The sequence below is a fragment of the Seriola lalandi genome, unplaced genomic scaffold, assembly GCF_002814215.2.
Source record: "Seriola lalandi dorsalis isolate HSWRI2012SDOR001 ecotype SW California unplaced genomic scaffold, Sedor1 jcf7180002054133, whole genome shotgun sequence".
Taxonomy (NCBI): Eukaryota; Metazoa; Chordata; class Actinopteri; order Carangiformes; family Carangidae; genus Seriola; species Seriola lalandi.
In genome coordinates, this window is record NW_019524686.1 from 1 (window position 1) to 6,324 (window position 6,324).

General features: G+C 38.9%; 1 long non-coding RNA gene across 1 annotated transcript; it reads right to left on the reverse strand.

Annotated features, from left to right (window-relative positions):
• Window positions 1-896: 896 nt before the first annotated feature.
• LOC111652982 (uncharacterized) lies at window positions 897-5,721 on the reverse strand. The gene is made up of 3 exons (XR_002760635.2): window positions 5,429-5,721; window positions 4,071-4,130; window positions 897-980 (listed from the first exon to the last, which is right to left on the reverse strand). It is a non-coding gene; the product is annotated as an uncharacterized LOC111652982 (long non-coding RNA).
• Between the last annotated feature and the right edge of the window lie 603 nt (window positions 5,722-6,324).

Here is a 6,324-nt window from a genome sequence, read left to right on the forward strand (position 1 = left end):
AGAGAGAGAGAGAGAGAGAGAGAGAGAGAGTGGTAAGACTTTTAGAGAGGAAAAGCTGATTGTATAAAACATTACAGCTCTGTCTTTTTCATCTTGTTTTTTTGAAGGTAGTTCCATTCAAATCTGAACCCTACTGTATATGCATCATTCATATTACAGCCACACAGTGTTTACTGAAAAATACAACAATCTATGACTATTGATCGTGTTAAACGGAATCTGAAGAAATCTCTCTACATTTGGGGCCAAAACACATATGTAGTTTGAAACACTGAGAGCGAGTTAGAGTGACCCCTTTTGAAATTTATAAAAAAAATTTGTTTTTCAGTGTAAATAGTAATGTTAGAGCAGGTTATTCAAGGAAGACCCAGCTGTAGATATTATACGTTCCACTTTTTTTCTCAATCATCATCTGCGGGTGAGCCATGAGACAATTAGCATGCAAAGAGGAACGGCTAACTTCCCTCTCTGGGCCCCGCAGACACACGCGCTTGTGACACATTTAGGGTCTCAGATTAAGAATGAAAACTCTGGCATTAGAAACTTCCTACATGAGAAAATAATATCTGTGTGAGAATGCCTTGGGCTGCGTCTTAATTTGCAAAACAGATGTCATCCACTCAATATCCTCCTCACACAGATCTCAAGTTCATTCAGTGCAACGCAAATTCCTTCCTTCCTACTGACAGACACTCTGGTTTCCTCATTAACACACACACGCAGTCACACACTGGAAAGCTTCATTTAAACATGTCCATAACCAGGCGACTCTCTCTCTCTCTCTCTCTCTCTCGTTCCTAACTGTGCAAGTGTGTCTTGTAAGAGACACAAAGACTCCATCTCTGTACCTTTGTAAACACACACACTCAATATTGCATGTATGGAACTGACACATGCTGTGAAAGTGACTCTCACCGTCTGCAGATCTTTCCGGTTCCATGGCTCGAAGAGTTGGTCTCTCAGCACGGCAGGGTCGAGACCTGGGGGATCAAACACACACACACACACACACGCATAGATGAGGTGGGGTTTCAATCTGACCTTTCACCTCTGTCAACCTGTCAAGGAATAAAACCTATTGGCCTCTAGTATTTTAAGATCCTGAAGACTCAAAAACTAAAGAATTTTGATATCAGAAAATCAAACATACTGTATGCAAGATGTAAAACCTCTAGAGCTTGGGAACTGAGATTCATTAAAAAAATTTTAGGCTATGTACTAAATGGGTCCTATAATTAGAAGCAACTTAATTTTTCTACAATTTACATTTCCACTCAAGCCTACAATGACATTTACTTTGTCTCATTAGCACAATTAATATTGTTTATCAATTCCTCCAAACACTGTTTCCTGGTTGTAATAGCTTTTACCTTGCTGTGTAAGTATAAGTTTGGTACAGGTCATAATAACAATTCTGAAAGCCACTTTGATTTGCCCTTGTTCTTAAGATCTGGTCCTGTTAATGTGATGTACTGGAAATATTGTTTGTTAAAAACAGGCATAACTGAGTAGCCATAATGTCAAATATTATTTCTTTAACAGGCACAACAGAGCAGCCGTAACATCGGATTAACAGCTGAGGCTGGTTGGATAGCAGAGGAACCCGGCATTAGCTCTGCATTCCATCTGAATCTACAGCCAAAATACTCAAGAGAAGACTCCCAGGGCAAATTTTTTGGAAGGCTACAGTGGGTAAAAGGGGCTGGAAACAAGAGATGTGCATGTGTGTTTCACGTTTTGTGTCTATCTGCCTGTGCATGTGTTCCACTGAGCCTTCCCAAAAGCTTCAGCTTCTTTCTCTGTCGCTCATGCTGTGTGGGCTCCGCTGTACCTGCCCCCCTACCTCCCTCCCTCCCTCCTTCCCAGGGCTAGTTTTCCTGTTCTCCTCTCCCTCCCTGCAGCAGCCTCTCTCGATTTTGTCTCGGATTTCCCCAGGAAAGGGCTATGCGGTGGTCATGGTGTAAAAAATACAGTCTTCCTGATGCATAGCCTGGGAAAGCAGACCAAAAGGCCTCTCCCTCTCTCTACGTTGGCCTCTTTCTTTACCATCTCTCTACGGGCTTGACACTTTTTATCTTCTTCATGTTGCCTCTTACACATATACTTTACCTGCCTGAGAATATTTTCTTATATTTATCTCCCTTGTGTACCCCCTATATTTCTCACCACTGCACGAATTTTCTCAGCAAAGTCACCTTAAGTCCCATTTAAAACTACACTTCCACTCTTATAGGATTACCTCTAATTTTGTCTCACTTTCATGTTCATTATTAAACATTTGTTTCTGAGTTTCCCTTCCTTCACTTTAAGTTTCTCTGGTCTTTGTTTCTCATTTTAAAACAGCACAGCAAAGAAAATAATAATCTCACGTTCTGGCCCATTTAGTACTAATCATGTATACTTTACATTAATGTCACTCACAAGTTTCTCTTCAGTATCTCATCATGATGCTACACCTCTGACAGGAACATTACAGCATGTTATGAAAAATTGTCAACAACAGCGTAGACTGGATTTGTAGTAAATGGACTAATGTGCAAAGAGACTTCTATAGCCCACTGAAATGTGAATGGCAAAGTTTCATTTGCTGTTCTCTCTGGTTCTCTGCTGTTATAAATCCCACTCCAGCCCATTCATCCCACTGAGGAACATGCGTACGTGCACAGGGACTCACACAAACACAAACAGCACAACCCACTTCACTTCACCCTCACTGTTTGTATGAGGAGAGGACAGAGAAGTAGCAGAGAGGAGAGGAATGTGGAGCAAGTAGTTTCTTTATAGTCTTGGATGGTGGGTGAATGACAGAACTGGAGGCTCCCCATTCATTACAACATAATAACCCCATCACTGCATACAATTACATGGACACACATACAGTACATGCACTCATTCACCTCTGGGAAGGTGAGAGGTTCTTTTTATTTTTTGACACAAGAGAATTTGAAATATGAGAAAATACTACATCTTCCCTAAGTGGATTTTAAAGTAATCTGACACCATCCTTGTCTCCCACTCTTTAAAAAATAATAAAAGTCACACTTCAATTTCAGTAAAATTAGACAGAGAGGCAGGTCTGACAGCCTGTTGCCAGGCAGCTGCCAAAACAAAGGAAACACAAAGATCAAGTGTCTAAATGGGGCATTTGGTGTCACTACAGCCACCAGAACAGCTTCAGTGTGACTTGGCAGAGGTTGTGCAAGTGGCTCAACTCCACTGGAAGGATGCCACAACATTCCTCTACAAGTGCTTCTCTTCTTTTGTATTTTGTTGTAGGTGCCAGAAAATGCTTTCAACAGGTGCCATTACAGAATCTTGAAAATGAGGAGAGTACCAGCACTTGCAGAATTTGATTCTTATTAAAGCAGTGTTTGCATGTTAATTACCTCTCCAGAACTGACCCACTACAGCTTGGTTTCTCTGCCAGTGTGGACTGACACATACCTACAGGCTCTTCAGCGAAAAAAAGGATGATGATGCTGATATCATTATTAACCCCTTGAGGTCCTTGTGTTCACAAACATGTAAATAAATCTGGAAATTTCTACAAATCAGATGAGTCAGTTAGTAACTATACATAGGTGACACAGTTATCTATAAGATGTATTTAAAATTTCTTCTATCAAAAGACCTGAGATTATTTTCATAAGAAATTAAATATATGAAATGAAGATGTAAACAGTCCAAAGGAAGGATGATTTAATATAGTCAGGTAGCAGTTTCAGCACAACTATCTGCTGGCAATGACTCAATCAAACTAGTCTGACATGCCTGTAGTGTTGTTTTACTTAATGTTAACTCCTGTGATATTCAGAGTTAAGGTATTTATGTTTTCTGCTCAACTGCTTTTCTCTAGATGTTAGAATAATTTACATAAAATGTATGTGAACACACATGCCTAACAACCACTGTATAAAAGCTATGTTACACTAGAGTTAATGTACATTTCACTTCAGATATTATTCAACTACACCTTAGAGTCTGTATACCCACAATCACATTTGAATTAACCCTCATATATACTTTGTCTATACAAACGGAGATGTGTGTAGAAAAACTGTGACACAGACCCGTTGCCTCCGGAGCAGTACGGTTCATTTCTGTCCACAGGATGGTGTGTTGCTGTCACTCTGTAGGAGAAGGCACACAGAATAACACAGTGCTGTAAACAGGAGGTCTCCACCACAATCACTCAAGTGTATTACTGTTACGACCAAAAAGTAGAGATACTTTTCTTTGAAAAATATGTAGAGCTGCTACTAACAATTATCTTTATTATCGATTAATGTGATGATTTTTTCTCCAATTTTTTTTATCAAAAAATAGTGAAATAGATTCCCATTGCAACTCCTCAGAGCCCAGCTGTCATCTTAAAAAGTCATGTTTTGTTTGGCCAATAGTCCATACCCCAAAGACATTCAGTTTACGATGATGTGTTATTTAAGTGCTGATGAAAAGTGATATACAAATAAACTACTATAATTATTATTATTATCATTTAAAATAAAAAACATGTTTCATTAAAACATGTTAATATGTACTAAATACAGTAATACACTAAAGCCATTACACTAAGCTAACGCTAAAGTTCAAGACACCCTATATTTGTTCAGAGTTATGTTGGGCAGTAATTTTGTTGTCTTCTGAAGTATGTCACTGTACCAAAACCAAACTTAAATTAAAAATCTAATCAAAAGTAAGAAAACATAATGTATAGCTACAGCAGATTAAAACAACATCGAGGAAAATGTTCAGCACCTAATGATTATGAACCAGTTTTGCTGATAACATCATTCCTTCATATATATACACACGAACACAGAAACCTGTGGGAACAGCAGCCTGAGAAAGGGCAAGATGCCAGCTGGCAATGAGACTAAATTTCAGGCTGAGGATGTTTTTTTAGGCCTGAAGTCTGGTTGTTTCTCCCTGTCTGAATGTCTGTAGGCTCTATAGGCGGGCTTTGGCAGTCAGCACTGTCCGGGTAACTGCACTTCTCCAGGGAATGGAGGAGAAAGAGAAAAGAGATACGGCACCTTCAGTCTTTTTGTATTATCTTGTATCCCCACCTAGTGGTAAGAAAAAGACACCCTACTTCCTCAGTGCTTCATGTTAGCAAACTTTAGCTTGTCTGGCCCCGTCAGGTAAAGCGCATTCTCACGACACCTGAGGGTGTATTAATGTCGTAGCTGCTTCAGTCTTTCTGCTGTAAGAGCCGGCGAAACGACACAACAGTGTCTGTCATGTTGCCAGCATACTTGCTAACAATAGCTATCGTAACTCATTTTAAGCTAGCTCACAGACCTCAATGCTAGGCTGTCATGTTGCTCTCCAATACACAGTCGACTTTATTATTTAGTGTGTCAACAAGCGACTAATGTTTAATTTCACTACTGTAACGATATATTATCGATACAAAAAGACTCACCGTACGCTACTTTCTTCCACTATTCTCAGGTGCACTAGTGTCTAGCTAGTTACTCCAGGTTAGTTTGTGTGATTGAGTAGACCTATCTGTCAACGGCCAAATTTGCCCTCTGTTTAACCTCTCAGGCAGCGCTTGCCCTCGTACACAAATCACCATAATTTACAGATCATAATACCTGAACCATGGCATAGCTCTAGCTACCAGGCAGTGGAGTTTGATTGAGTTTATCGGGAGCGGTAAACGACACACGTTGCAGATAAAGCTGCCTGTAATTTCACAAGTAGGGCAAAATCACCCAATGTAATTCTTGATCTGCTGTTTGTTTTTCAGAGAGGGTTATGCAAGTTCAAAGTACACGACCGCCCCCTACTGGTTTTACTGCTTAATACTTCCATGAGCTTCCATGACATAGTGACTCCTTTTGCTTTTGAGAGACACGTCTTTAAATATATATCAAAATATTTTCTGTATGTGTAACCATTACCATGTATAACCATAATATACCAACATAAAAAAACATGCTTTACTTACATGAAAAATATTTATTATTTTAAATAATGAATATTATTATTTTAAATAATTTGACTGCAATGAGGAAAATTCAAGCCAAACTTATAAAAGTTAAAATCTTCACAGCAGACAACATAATATAACAATAACATAATATAGACATAACATAATATTATAATAACGAACCATTTAAATTCATTCTCCAATATTTTAATCGTTTTCCATATTGTTGAATCTGACCCTGTCTCTTACACATAGTTTGACTATGACCAGTCCCTTACAAAAGTCAACTTATTGAAATTAGTTAATCATAGAAATTAGTAAAACTCAGTAGAAAAACTCGAGCCCCTGTCACGTGATCAAAGTTGTTTACCACGTGCTCTGCG